The sequence below is a fragment of the Bombus huntii genome, chromosome 10 (genome assembly GCF_024542735.1).
Source record: "Bombus huntii isolate Logan2020A chromosome 10, iyBomHunt1.1, whole genome shotgun sequence".
In the NCBI taxonomy this organism is placed as follows: domain Eukaryota; kingdom Metazoa; phylum Arthropoda; class Insecta; order Hymenoptera; family Apidae; genus Bombus; species Bombus huntii.
This window is the reverse complement of record NC_066247.1, coordinates 3,213,874-3,227,415: the sequence shown is the minus strand read 5'-3', so window position 1 is coordinate 3,227,415 and position 13,542 is coordinate 3,213,874. Positions and strand designations below refer to the sequence as shown.

The 13,542-nt window shown below is 44.6% G+C and overlaps 1 long non-coding RNA gene across 1 annotated transcript; it reads right to left on the bottom strand.

Annotated features, from left to right (window-relative positions):
- Positions 1-10,708: 10,708 nt before the first annotated feature.
- Positions 10,709-12,932, bottom strand: LOC126870698 (uncharacterized). The gene is made up of 3 exons (XR_007691407.1): positions 11,899-12,932; positions 11,718-11,836; positions 10,709-11,645 (listed from the first exon to the last, which is right to left on the bottom strand). It is a non-coding gene; the product is annotated as an uncharacterized LOC126870698 (long non-coding RNA).
- Positions 12,933-13,542: the final 610 nt, after the last annotated feature.

Genomic DNA, 13,542 nt, shown 5'->3' with positions numbered 1-13,542 from the left:
TGCGAAGAACACGGTGAAGGCAATTAAACGGCAGCGACGGTGCCGATCTTTGTCTCCTCTTGCAATCTCAGATGCAATTAAATCGGATATTTCAGTCGGTGCCGTTTATCGCGATTCCACGAAAAACCTTCCAACAACGACCGGTTGGTCGAAGTAAAAACCGGGCCCTAAGGTTTCCCCTTCTGTCGATCGTTTTTCACGGTAGATCCTTCTCCCTTCTTCCCGTCTCCCGCGGTCCACCCTGTTTCCTCCTCTCCTTCTTCGTCTCTTCTCTTCTCTTATCCTTCCCTTCCGCCACCGTGTACTTATCGATCGTTCGAATCCTTGCGCCCGATATCGGCGCGACGTAATCGAAAACAAAACCGGTTTCGTATATATTATTATCCCGCCGTTGCAAATCACTCGTATGTCGAAACGATCCGCCGACCAGGATGCCCATTAGGCTAAAACGCTGCTACTCGCCTATGAATCGATGGCTCTCGGTTATTATCATCCCTGTGTTCTCTATCCTTAGATCGAGGCGGCGAGAGCGCACCAGAGCGACTCGTCTAAATTAATTTCTTCCCCGTTCTCTCGCCGAACAGCCCTAATTAAACGATCGAACCCCTCATCGTCGGATTTGTTCGACACGCACTCGGATCTCCGGATAGCTGCGGATAATCGTGGCCTAACCGACGTCCGTCCGAGTCTTCCTCTTTCCTTTATTTCTTCCCTTTTCTTATCTCTCTTTCTTAGATGGTAATTTTTCTAACAACAGATTTTTCGAAACGCACCAGACGCGAGGAAGACGATGCGTGACGATCATCGCGCGTTAAACTCGGTTTTTGCTCGTTAAGTGGCATCTCGATTAAAAAACGGCGTACTGGCAGGAATAAGGGCGCGCAAGGATACGTGCAGGGTAAACGCACGTCGTATACGTAATTGCGAAATACTGTTTCCGTTCGTTTCGTTGCAAGTGACGCGAGCAGGGTCATTCCTCGAAGTCGTTAAGCCCCTAAGAACGCACGATCTGCCGTTCGACCCGGCTCGAGAAGTCCAGTCTCTGCTGTTGGGGTTGAAAAATGGAAAAAAAGCCATTTACAAGATATCTTCGAGCGTCCATCTTCGAACAGCGATTATCCACGTCTTTCGTTTTAACGCACGCGCAATTACTCAAAAATTCTAATGTTTGTCAGAGAGAAGAAAATAGATTATTGTCTTTTTTATTTGATAATCTCAGGGAGAGAGAAAGAAAGAGAGAGAGAGAGAGAGAGTGCAGTGTCTCTGATTCGATAACCTTTTAGTAATCAAATTTGCTCGAAAATCGTGGAATCTCCATGGTCACGGTCAACTAACAACTTGTTACTCTCCTCGAATCTAACTCTAACTAAATGAACGTTGCGTTGCAATGGACATTATTAAAACTGCATAGCTTTTCGATATTGTTGGTATAATAAGATATAAGTTTACCGTCTCTCGCGTGTTTCCTATTTTATCCGAATAAATTATTCCAAGAGAAGAAGATATCCGAAGAAATACGAATGCGAGGAGGGAACGAGACCAGGTTAAGAGTGCTTTCTACAGTATGATGCATCACTTTTTGCGTCTCGTTGTAAGAGCAAGGTCGATCGCGGCAATCGGAATTTGAATATCGAAATCAGAAGCAGATTCTACCATCGATGAAAATGCCGGAATTCATCGGGGCGAACGTAGGCGGACTTTGAAAGACCCGTATACCTTTAGGACGACGCGATCGACCTTTTTCATCTCGCCCAGGCGCGTCAAGTTCCGTTTACGCATGTTCCTAAAGTATCAAAGCATACTCCTCGTACGACTCGAGAGTACCTCGAGAGCGTCGTTTGATTCAATTGCGACAACTCGAAAGACGGCTTGCTCGCTTCCGCGTGCTTCTTCAATACCGTCTCGAATGAAAACGTTGATACGGAACGTTCTTTGTGCGGCTCTTTTACGCCGCGTCGGTTCGATTTCCCAGAAAAGCACGCGCAACACCAGGTACTCCGAAGCCTTTCTCGTTTTAATTATCAACGAGTCTGTTATACGACGGCGTTTTATGTTTCGCACTCGATTAGCGTAGCCGTTGGCGAAAATGGAATATCGCGCAGACGTACGTTCACTTCGTTGCGACGACATCCTTCGCATCGTTGTCATTCGAGTTTTACCAAACGCGGTTATCGAGAAGATAAATGGAGATCCGCGTCCAAATTATTTCTCGATACGACAAAGTCTCGCAGTAAGGGAAAAGAGGAAAAAGTAAAAGAAAAGAGGATAAAGAAACAACCTATACGCCATCTTATAGTTGAAAAGTAAAGGGAAACAGGGAATGTCACAAAATAGCTTCGGTGGGAAAATTAAGCTTCGGTGCTTTAGTCCACTAGAAAAAGAGCAACGTTCGATGAATTTAGCCGTAGCTATGGTCTATAAAACGTAGTTTATGCATCGCTTAGACATCGTAAAGATGAACGATCGACGAATTACCGATTCTTTTACAGTAATCGCATTCCACGCGTCGTTCCAACAGCGAACTCCCTTTTCGACTGTTCGATTTTAGCGTCAAAAAATTGTTAATTTAGCATCAAGTAATTGTTCTATTGCACAGACGTTTCAGACGATTCGATAGTTCTGCCGTGACACTAACAAAATGCGTTGTAAAATAGAAAATTACGAAAAGCGCAGAGTCCTCTTAATCTTCGATAGAGAGAGGAAAAATTCTGACCGACGGTATCGTCCGTACCGATTTCCCGAAGCAAATCGAACCTCGGACTGTTGCGTGTCGGACGCGATGTGAGTTGCAGTTAACGTGAACGCGGGTTCGAGGCAGCCGCACGATTTGCATGTCGCTCGAGGTATCTCTCCTCGGTTCGTAATGAATAATAGATTAACGGCCGCTTATTGGGCGGCCCAACGAGGCCTTCGCGACCGTCAAATGTTAGAACGTTCTAAAATGGCCGCCCCGAAGGCCAGACCAGGTTTTTACGACGACCGGTTTAGAAACCGACTGCGCTTCCCGCACTACTTGCCGTTCGATCGCTGTCCACTGCCAGAAACCAATCACGATCGCTTCTCGAGAATCGACGTTCGATGCGTGCCGACCAATCCAGATCCCATGCAACATATATACGACCTGGCTTTTCGTTCTCGTGCGACTTTGACTTTCTTTCTTACTCCGACTTTAATCAATTATCCCTACCTATATACATATATATGTATATATTTATATGTATATATATGTATACATATACACATACATATATGTACGTATACAACTATGCACTCACGACGAAATGTAGCCTGTTTGTTTTTTCTTTTTTCTTTTTAATTAATTAATTAAGTATACCAAAGATTAGATTAAGTATACGAAGATTATGTAAGAGGAAGAGTACGCGAAGGCGGAACGGGTCGGTAAAGACTGCGGTTTCTTACGACGCGAAGTCGTGTTGTCCAAGAATCGTAAAGGTGTGCCAACTACTGATTCAAGATCGAGCATCGATCAGGCGGCTCTTCCACCGCTTCGATGGGACGAGTTTCTTTTTCCACGAATCGAAAGCGGTTCGACGCATTTCCTAGCCCACTGCCCGATATCTTCCGTCTTTTTTTTTTCTATTTTTCTTTTTTCTTTTCTAAACCTCGATACGACATTGCGCGTCGAATAAGCACACAAGATCGAGTCGGCGAGACTGGGCTAATTGTCTCGAGCTAACGAGATCGAGGATTTTCTCGCCTCGATAACTTTGGTTACGTTTCGCCAACCGATCGGTTCGCGGCGTAAGAAGACCGATCGCGCTCATCGATCACCGCGTCCTCTGGCTGACCGGTAAAAACGTTTGATAAAAATAGCCGATAAAAATGGCCGATAGAAATGGCCGAAAACCGCAGCCACGCGGACGATCTCGTCTTCCAAGCGGACACTGGTAGCTCTAGCTGGTAGACAGGGATCGCGTTCGCCGCCACGCATGCTCCATGTTCGAAGGCCTCGTTTTTCGCTTATTTTGTTCGATCGGGCGAAACGTCGCACCGAGACCAGACCAACCGAGAGGAAACAAGATGACACGAGAGAAGAGTCGTTAGCTATCGGTGGGATCTGAAATACTTGGAATCTGCGTTGTGTATAGGTGGCGACAGGTTCGAATCACTTGCAACGTGACTCGAAGATCAAAACTCTCGAAATTCTTGGCAAGTCGCGAGTCCTCATAGATCTTGCTTCTTTAAGATCTAAAAAGTCTCGATCAGGTTCAAAGTCTAAAACGTCTTGAAACTCTTAAGAGATTCGATAGATTTCGAAAGCTTGATCGGAGTATTCGATGTATTACGAGCTCTTTGATTACTTCTGTTCAAACGGTATCGTTGATGTAATATGTTAAAGAAAGTTCGGAAATTGCGAGTTATCGTAAATACGTTTATTTCAAGACGATCGAGACTCTCGAGGCTCTAGAGAGTCTCGTCAAGACTTTCAGAGTTTTAACCCTTAACTACAAAAACTCGGTTTACTCGATAGTACTTTAGTCGTTAAATCGTCGCATTCGAAAGATTAATCTAACACGGATACGTACTTGTTTGTTAAAATTCTTTACTTATTTTAGAAAAGAACATGGAATAGAGCTATCAGAATTTCTCACCGGATCGTGCCAATGAAATATTATAGAAACTTATCTCGATATGTTTCTCCGAGCCAACGGAAGTCTGCGATTAAGACTTAAATTGCGATTCAAATTTTTCGTCGCATATATATCTATACCTATGTTGGAAGCGATTCGACGTGTTTCAGATCCCACCGCTAGTTGTAGAGCACGCGTTCAACGCTGGTGGACAGAGAATGACAAAGAGAAAACATTCTCCTTCGGTTTCAGATCGACGATACGAAACGGTCGTTGGACGACCGTGCGCGCCATCGAGGATCGAGAGCGAGAAAGCAAAACGAACCATCGTCGAATCTACGACATCGCGTTCGAACAACCTCGATCGTTGCACCTTTTTGTTCTACCCAGTGCATCGTCGATGGCTGGTTACAATTTCACAATAAGTAGTAAGAACAAAGGTCTGCTATTACGTCCCCTGGCAGACAATACCGGTCGCGGATAATGAATCGTAATCGCGATCGACTGTTTCGCGGCACGAATTAGGCGAGCATCGTCTGTGCTTAGAATACGATCGTCGCGAATAACAAGCCACGAATAATGCGACCGGTACAACGTCGTAGATCGTTACACGCTGGCGTGCGCATACAAACTGGATATGGACGCGAGTAGTCTTTGCACCTGCCAGGCGTTCGATTTACCAACTATTTACGATACGCGTGGACAAACGTTTGCCGTCTCGCCTCGAATCTCGACCAAATCACCGCCCTTCCTCCATCTCCGCGGATCATTGTATTTTAATCGTATTTTTGTTCTCTACAGCCGCGAAACGGGACAATAAACCGACTGCAAGAGAAACGCGGAAAATAACGCGCGCAACAATGTCCACGTTCGTTCGATTATTATTCTTTCCATTCGTTGGAACGCGCGTACCGATCTTAAATTGCGGCTCCAAGTTTTTCATCGTTTAACAACGATGCGTATACACGCTGGTTGTAACGAGTATTGGCGCGTTATTGTATGCTTATGTACAGCTTTTACGTACTAGTCAATTAGATCCAAACACAAGCTACGACAATCGAAGTATAATCGTTTAGTTGTACCTTTATGTGGCTACAAGAATTTCACGCTGTGGAAATGGAATATACGATAGAACCTGACGAAACGGCCGAATCGAAAAATAAATAATCGTACGTGCCAACACGTTTTGTAGCCACTGTGCGATCCTGTCCTAGGATAGTTGGAGATTCCTCGCGAACAAAAATTCCAAACTCGAATGATACGGATATCGTGGCCGCGGTTACAGACAGGTGAACGATCGGTGGATTCCATGTAAAAAAGAAAAAAAAAGAAAGAAAGATAAGAGATTAAAGTGTGTTTAGCACATTTTTGGGAAAAAGCGGTTTCTAAGTTACACCGTTCCACGAGTTTCAAACGGTTCGTACTTTCTGACGAAATATCGGCGAGCTCGTGCATACCTTGTTGTTAATTCAACTTGGATCATAAATACAGAACCTTGCGCGAGAGGTTTCCATTCAATTTACGATCTCGCTATACTTTCCCCCTCGCTACCATCAACGAATCGACAAAAACCTATCGATTATGCGTTACCGTTTCTAATTGGAACTGCCGGCGCGAGTTTAAGAGGAGGAAAACGCAGGAGAAAAAAAAAACATACACACACGAAATTAATTTCCGCCTGTACAGGAATTATTCATCGTATTACGGGAACGCTCGCGTTGAATTCTAACGAGACGGTCGCGCATAGACGTACTACGTATTTCTAGGCAGCGTGTGGTATCTTTTTATAAAATCTTATTTGTCTCGCGAAGGTATTTCTCTCGGCGGTACGTCGTTTCTCTGGATTCAGCGCGGCGACCAACTATCCGCGCGCTGTCCTTGTAGATTCTAATGCTAAATCCGTCTCTCTGAACCTCTCTCTATCTTTCGAGCAACCGATTGGAATGCATTACCAATGGTTTTAAGAACCTTGAAGCCACCGGCCACGTTTGAAAGTAAGCTGCACAATTTCTTACCCACCGGCGAGTCACCACTCGGAATAATTGCTCTTTGCATGTATTACGGTCAAAGTTCGAATCTCGTTCTCGCTTGCTTCATCGATCGATCGCTGCCCGCTCTATTAATTTACTCGTCCGTCTCATTTTTTTTCGATCCAACAACGACAGAGGCGCGTATTTTCCAAGATCGCCGGACAATAGTTTCGCGAAGCGCGGAAATCGTCGTGCTATCGAACGTCAAATCGACGATGACACCGTGCCGATATCGCGCAGCGATTAGATACAGATAGAAAAAATACGGAACACAGAACGTACAGCCAGATTCGATAATTACGGTAGCGGACAAAAGAAAGCGAAAAGTTCGCGAGCGCTTTATTTCTCTATACTCATCGTGTAATTTCTCTACTAGATATTTTTCACCACGTTGCTCACCTGTCACCTGTTTTGCAGGTGTACATACTCGCTCGGAAATCTTACGGCGGTCGTTACGTTTCGTTCAACGCGTTACGACGAACTATGGACGAGCCGCGTCGTGAAAAACCGTGTAATTCGAAATGTAAAATCCCTCGTCTACGCCAAATATCGAAGTTTTATCGAAAATAAGAGATCACCGGTCTTACGATTTTTCCACCGCTGTGTATATTGCCATGCTTCTTGCCTCCGGTTTCTACAATCTTATTTTATTTATTCTACGTGCGATCTATATTTAAACCTCTTGTTTTTTTCGTCCGTCAACGTGTATCTGATCATCTCGACGAGCAAACACGATCTGCCGATTAGACGGACTTCCGCGATGTCGAAGGTCGTCCGACAGCAGAGTAGATGGCAGTTGCACGGACTAAGTAGGTTTCTGGGTAGCGAATCTTACCAAACCACGCGGCGTTTCGTACCGATCTCGCGTCTCAAGCTTCACCGGTGAGTACGCCTTTCCCTCGGAACCATTAGCGTGGTTTTACGTGAAACGATTATTCCACGGATTATCTGGCGAATTTACGCGTTTCGTCGAACCACGGCTTCCACCGCGTCCAGGTTGGGCACGCGGAACGTGGTGGAATGGCACGACCTTAAGGCGCGTTCGCAGAGCCACTCCCGGCTCGGTAGCGGTGCGTAAAAAAAAGAGAGAAGAAAAGAAAAACCGTTCGCGAGACTTACTTCAGGGCTATCGGGAGCAAAGTCTCGAAACTCGTCTCGATCTCTGTTATCCGATAGGAGATCCTGAATTCCTCTTGTTCGGTAAACGATCGGGATCACGCGACGCGATAGACGCGATAGACGCGTTTAGTCGCCATTCTAACGATTCTGACATTCGTACGCGGAGACGCGACAGTACAGTGGCGTGTGAAATTTCCCGGCCAGAGTCAAATTTTAGCTGTGGTTATATTCGAATGGCGAGTGATATCAGGCGGAAGATTCTGCCGAGCAAAAGAAAATGGTATAGTGGAGAAACGCTATTGTACAGTTGTACAATGTTACTTAAAACACTAAGAAACAGCAAATGGTAGAAAGTAAAAATAGTCGAATAGTAAATATAAGGGGGAAAATGTACACGGCCGGAAACTTGTGCACGCCACTGTACAATGGCTCGACAAAGTATTTAAACACTTGCCATAGAATCATTTATAATAAAAGCACTCGTTAAAGCACGAAGCATTCTGAAATTAGCGCTGTATTTATCTAGTCTGAGAAAAATCTAAAAATATATGTGGAGGTTTCCAAAGATTTTATGGCAAACATATCTGGTAAAAAATCAATGTACGATATGAATAAGCATATTAAATTAAAAAACAAATGAATATGGAACGTGTTTAAAAGGGGAAAAAAAAACAAATCGCCTACTGTTACCGCTTATAACAGAATTATAGGAAAGTAGAGGAAGTAAAACACGACAGACACTGAATGTGATAGACATTTTGCCCTATTCCATTATGGTGGCGAGCGTGTTAAGCGTTAATAAGTGTTAAATATGGTCCCATTAAATATTGATTTTATCGATATAATGGATAATTGTCTGTTTAAATGCTTATCGTGATCGATGTCCTAATTGTTTTCAGCTCTTGAAAATCATGCTTCGTAAAAAGAAACGAGATCTCGTTAATTCATAGATCTCCGCCAGTATTTTACAGAAAACAGCGTTCTGTGTTTTTGCTTGTCTCCTACCATGCGAAAGATATTTTTACCAAAAAATAGATTTTTATTATCGTGGTAAACATCCTTTCTTCGTGTACGCTACGCGATAATCGCTCCTTTTTTAATGTGCCAGCTAGACAGCAATTGCTACACAATCGTTGCGTATTTTTCTCGAGCGACGGCAACGATACGGATTAATTAACGTTTTTGCTGTGAAAATCAATCTACGAGGAGACGCGTCATTCACGACGCTTCGCGACGCCTGGCCTTCGAATAGCTGGCGTAGATGACGTCAGGCCCTTCTAAACAGGAGGGGCCCGGGCGACTAAACATGGCCGTAGATTTAGGCGACCAATCGCCAACAGCCAGCACCAGTCCCCCTTTCTAAACCGTTCATGGTCCTAAAAAGACCCGCACGAATTTCGGATTCGAATCGAATGGCCGACCGAAAATGGCCACGCGGCAACCTTCGACGATTCTTAGATTAACTGGCCCTTAACGCGTAACGCGTACATTTTCATAAATCGTTCCCCCCAAACGCAGAAAGATAACAAAGTTACGTAAGCAGAATATTATCATCGATACTACATACACGCGAAGTGACGAATCAAGCGAACAAATATAAATTACGAAAACTATACACGTTTCTACAAACTTTCATATCCGACTTTGTCCAAACAAATACGCGTGTTCGTAGGAAAGAAGCGCCGTATAAATCTAAAACTATAATTGTTCGTATTTGTGGAACAATCGTAAAACGAAAAATGCGAAATAATAATTTGTTTAATTTGCCGTGTTCAGATGTGCAAACTTCAACTAATTCAACTAAAAAAAGAAAGAACCTTAATATCGTACTGCATTGACAGTGGCCGCGACATTTCGTGGAATTTTGATTTCGCCGTCTATAACAATCAATCTTTGTTCCTGACGAGATCAACGTGATTTCGAAACGACTCCGCTACACGACGATCTATTTATATTTGATCAACGTTGATACTACGATGCAGTTTTGAAAAGTGAATAATCATGGTCGGGGAGTAACTTCCTTGCCGATAAATATACGTACCTCGTAGTCAAATGACGACGAATGACAAAAAGTCTGAGACGTCTTTCGCGTCTTCTTGTTCCGCCCCTTGGATCCTCCTTCGACTTAAATTTCACGACGAAACGATGGCCGAGCGAGTGGATCGATCGATGCATTCATTAGACCAATTATCGTCGTTCCAACGCGACGCGCTCGTCGATCGCAAATATTTACGCGCCGAGCACGCAGCATTAATATTTATTGCATGCAAACTACTCTGCCGACCTCGGTGTATCAGCGTCGTTTTCGCAACGATTGGTCCAATTTCCGCGGTATCCGATCCATCTTTGCCATCGTCTCGATCCATTCTCTTTGAAACAGCGCGGATCTACGAACGAAGCAGAATCGAGCGGAATGCGCGAGGAAGATCGAGTCAGCGAACGGACGAATTTTGGGGGCCGCGCGTTTCCGGAGCCGACCGCCGATTTTGAAAAGCGACGTCACGCTGATCTTCGGCGAAGGAATAGAGAAATTAAAGAAACGTCGCGTCGAAGCGTATTACAAATAATACGATTATAAGTAGTTCAAGCAAAGAGTAGAGACATTAATTAAATGCATTAGCATACGAGGTCAGCTTGGAAGCCATTGATTAACTGTAGCTGTAAAGTGAAAAGTAACGTGCGTTGAATGTTATAATTTTTCAAAAATTTCCTTTGAATCTACGTTAAGTGCATTTTCTCGGAATAAAGGAATTTACGAGGGTAACTTGTTTCCTCGGTCAATTCGATACTAATCGCACATCCAAATAAAGTAATCGAGAAACTCGCAAGAAGTAGCGTTGATTAGATTGGCTTCTTAGACGCTCATATACATATCCGTGTACAGTGTGCCGGACTGAAGAAAGTTAAAAATTCATACTTGTGCATAATAACTACGTTACATTAACGACAACTACATAACATGTGCATAATTAGTAGGTATATTATACCATACATAGGCATATATTAGCTATATTAATTCATGATTCTTTTTCTCCTCGTCGATTATAACTTTTTTTTCTAAAATTGTCCTGCTTTTTCTACTGTTCATCTTCCGAACTTTCTTGTCTCTTCGTCTTATCGTCGGATAATTGAAATAACCTTTGCTATTAGAATGCGCTCGCGTCTCTCGATCTTACGATTAAAATTCTACTACGAGTAAATTGTGAAAAATATGAAAAATTCCGATGTTCCTGATGGAATGACCAGACGTATACACATGCAGCTAAGGCTGTAGCGGTTTCTTTCAGGCGCTTCGAACAGAGGTGAACACCGAGCTAGTCCCGGCGTGTGGTAATCGTCGTTTGCAAGATGTTTACGTAATTTCACCTTTTTTCGCATGCATCTCCGCTGATCGGGCACCCGCCTCCCCTCTCTTGTGGTGTCGTGTTCCCCTCCTTGGCTCTCAACCTCTTTACCGATGCACGCGAGAAGCGGTTTATAATACCGCCATTAATGGACGTCGTCGTGTTTCTCACGACACGGACAAAGTTAAAGTTTCTCTCTTCCTCTTCGTTCTTGTCCTTTTTCTCAAAATGAATCAGACTCCAGCACCTTTCCACCGATCGAGCGCACCAAACTTTTCAACGATCGCGTGCCACTCGCTGGAGAACGTAAACCGAAGCATCGAGTAGCCGCGGCGCCGATTCATGCCTCGACAACCCAGGGTCGCCGCGCAGCCACTCTGCGAAAGCGAGTAAAAGTATCATTCAACGACGTCGATCGAAGCTACGCGGCCCTTTTGTCCGTTTCGATTCCAGCGATTCGATCGTTCCAAGAGTCTTAATACTCAAAAGTCACGTGTCTCGATCGTCTTTGAGTCGCAACCTCTCGCCCCCTTTCGGACTAGTTGAACGATCTGCAACCCCTTTACGAAGAAAAATCACGATTGTCGAATTGCGTGAAGAATAATGCAAATTATTCAATGCAAGAGACTTACGGCTCTTTCTTTTAGATCGCAGGAATTTGATGGTTCGACGAATTTTAATACTCGTCGCGTTTCTCGATTCTGTTTGAATCGCAACCCCTTTTGAAGCAGTCGAATAATTCGCAACCTCTCTATAAACAAAAAAACACTGTGCGTAGAATAACTCATATATATCGCACTAAGACGTACATACGTGACTCAACGATCGAGTCTGTCGATCGAAGCCCAGGGCGCCTTTATCGGTTTCTAGGACTCTACCAATTTGATAGTTGGTAGGCGAAAGACTTGAAAGACTCTTCATCTAAGGAAAAAAATAGTTCTAGTATAACGCGACAATTCAGTCATATTGAAATAAATAAGCGCCAAAGATGTTCAACCAAACTCGCGATGGCGATTCTCCAGGAAACTTTGCAACCCCCGTCGGATTCATGACTCACAGGCTGGAAAACCGAGCTTTAAACGCGTAGTCGCTTGGCAACGTACACGTACTGTGAGACTTGCGCGATGCTTTTTTCAATTTCTTTCTGCCTTCTACGTATACATTTAGCTGTTCAGCGACAGACTCTCGCTGCGAACAAAAGTCACGCGGATCATTGATAGCTCCTTACAGTCTTACCCTGTTGAAACAAATATTAATGCTTAAAAGAGCCACGTTTCTAGCGAAACGTGTTAAGAACTCTTTCGCGGATCTTCAGCGTGGTTGGAAAGACATTCGATGGAAATATAGAAGAAAAATACGCTATTCGGATTGGAGCAAAGTACGAAAAATTCGCGTTACCGTGAGAAGCGACTACACGTAGAAAATAGGTGTTCTCACGCGGCACGTCGCGAGCCTCGCGTGGACAAAATTTTTCACGCGGTCGCGTAAGATCGTCGCTCTCCTGCTTTCTCTCTCTCTCTCCTCCTTCCATCTTCTCTATTCCCCTTATCCTATCCGTGTTCCCCTTGGGCCGGCCCTCTTCTCGTTTATTTCCATCGGCTGTCTTCTCATCACGAGCGACGCGAACAGCAGCCGTGCGTGAGCTCCAACTTTTTGTCGGCCGTCGACCGGCCGCCGTTCTCAATGATTCGAAACCCGTTTTCACGCACGTACACGCGTCCCCATCTCCGTCTTAGACCGCGTTCCTTCGCAAACAACATGCAACAGCGTCACCGGAAATTTTGGTGTCTTTACTCGTAACATAGTCGATCGAAGACGAAGAGGAAAGTTTCGATCGCGGTGCTCGCGGCCAGTTCTCGATTCGAGGCATCTCCGCGTTTCTTTTATATCGAAGCTGCTGCTAGCTGATCGGAGCAATGATAGGCTGTGACGTCCTGCTTCCTGGACGGGAAACAGGGTCTGCCGTTCCTCCGAGAAGAACAGATTTATAATAATTATCTGAAAAGAACGAAACGCATGCTCTCTCCAACAAATTACAGAGGAGGGTATTAGTACGGCGAGGCATGGCACGGCATCGAGCTTGACGGTAGGTCAGTACCTTCTGCCTATTCGAAGCCCTCACGCCGCGCCACGCCGCTCCTTTCTTTTTCTCCCTCCGGTGATCCCCTTACCGCTTCTGCCGCTCTCGGTGGTTCAGCTCTGCTCGAACCAACCCGGTCATTCGAACCGACCAAACTGGTTTCGCCTCGTTTTCCGATGTCGCACCGTGTATTTGATAGATTTCTGCTTCATCCCGATCACGCTCCGTGAATTCGACTTCTCCGGGTCTTCGAAAAGTCCTAACCCGACTGAAACTGTTTGTGCCTCGTTTTCCGATATCGCGCCGATACGTACAATCTGATACATCTTTTTACATCTTTATGGTTGCTTTATAGTTGCTTTATAGTTGCTTTATAA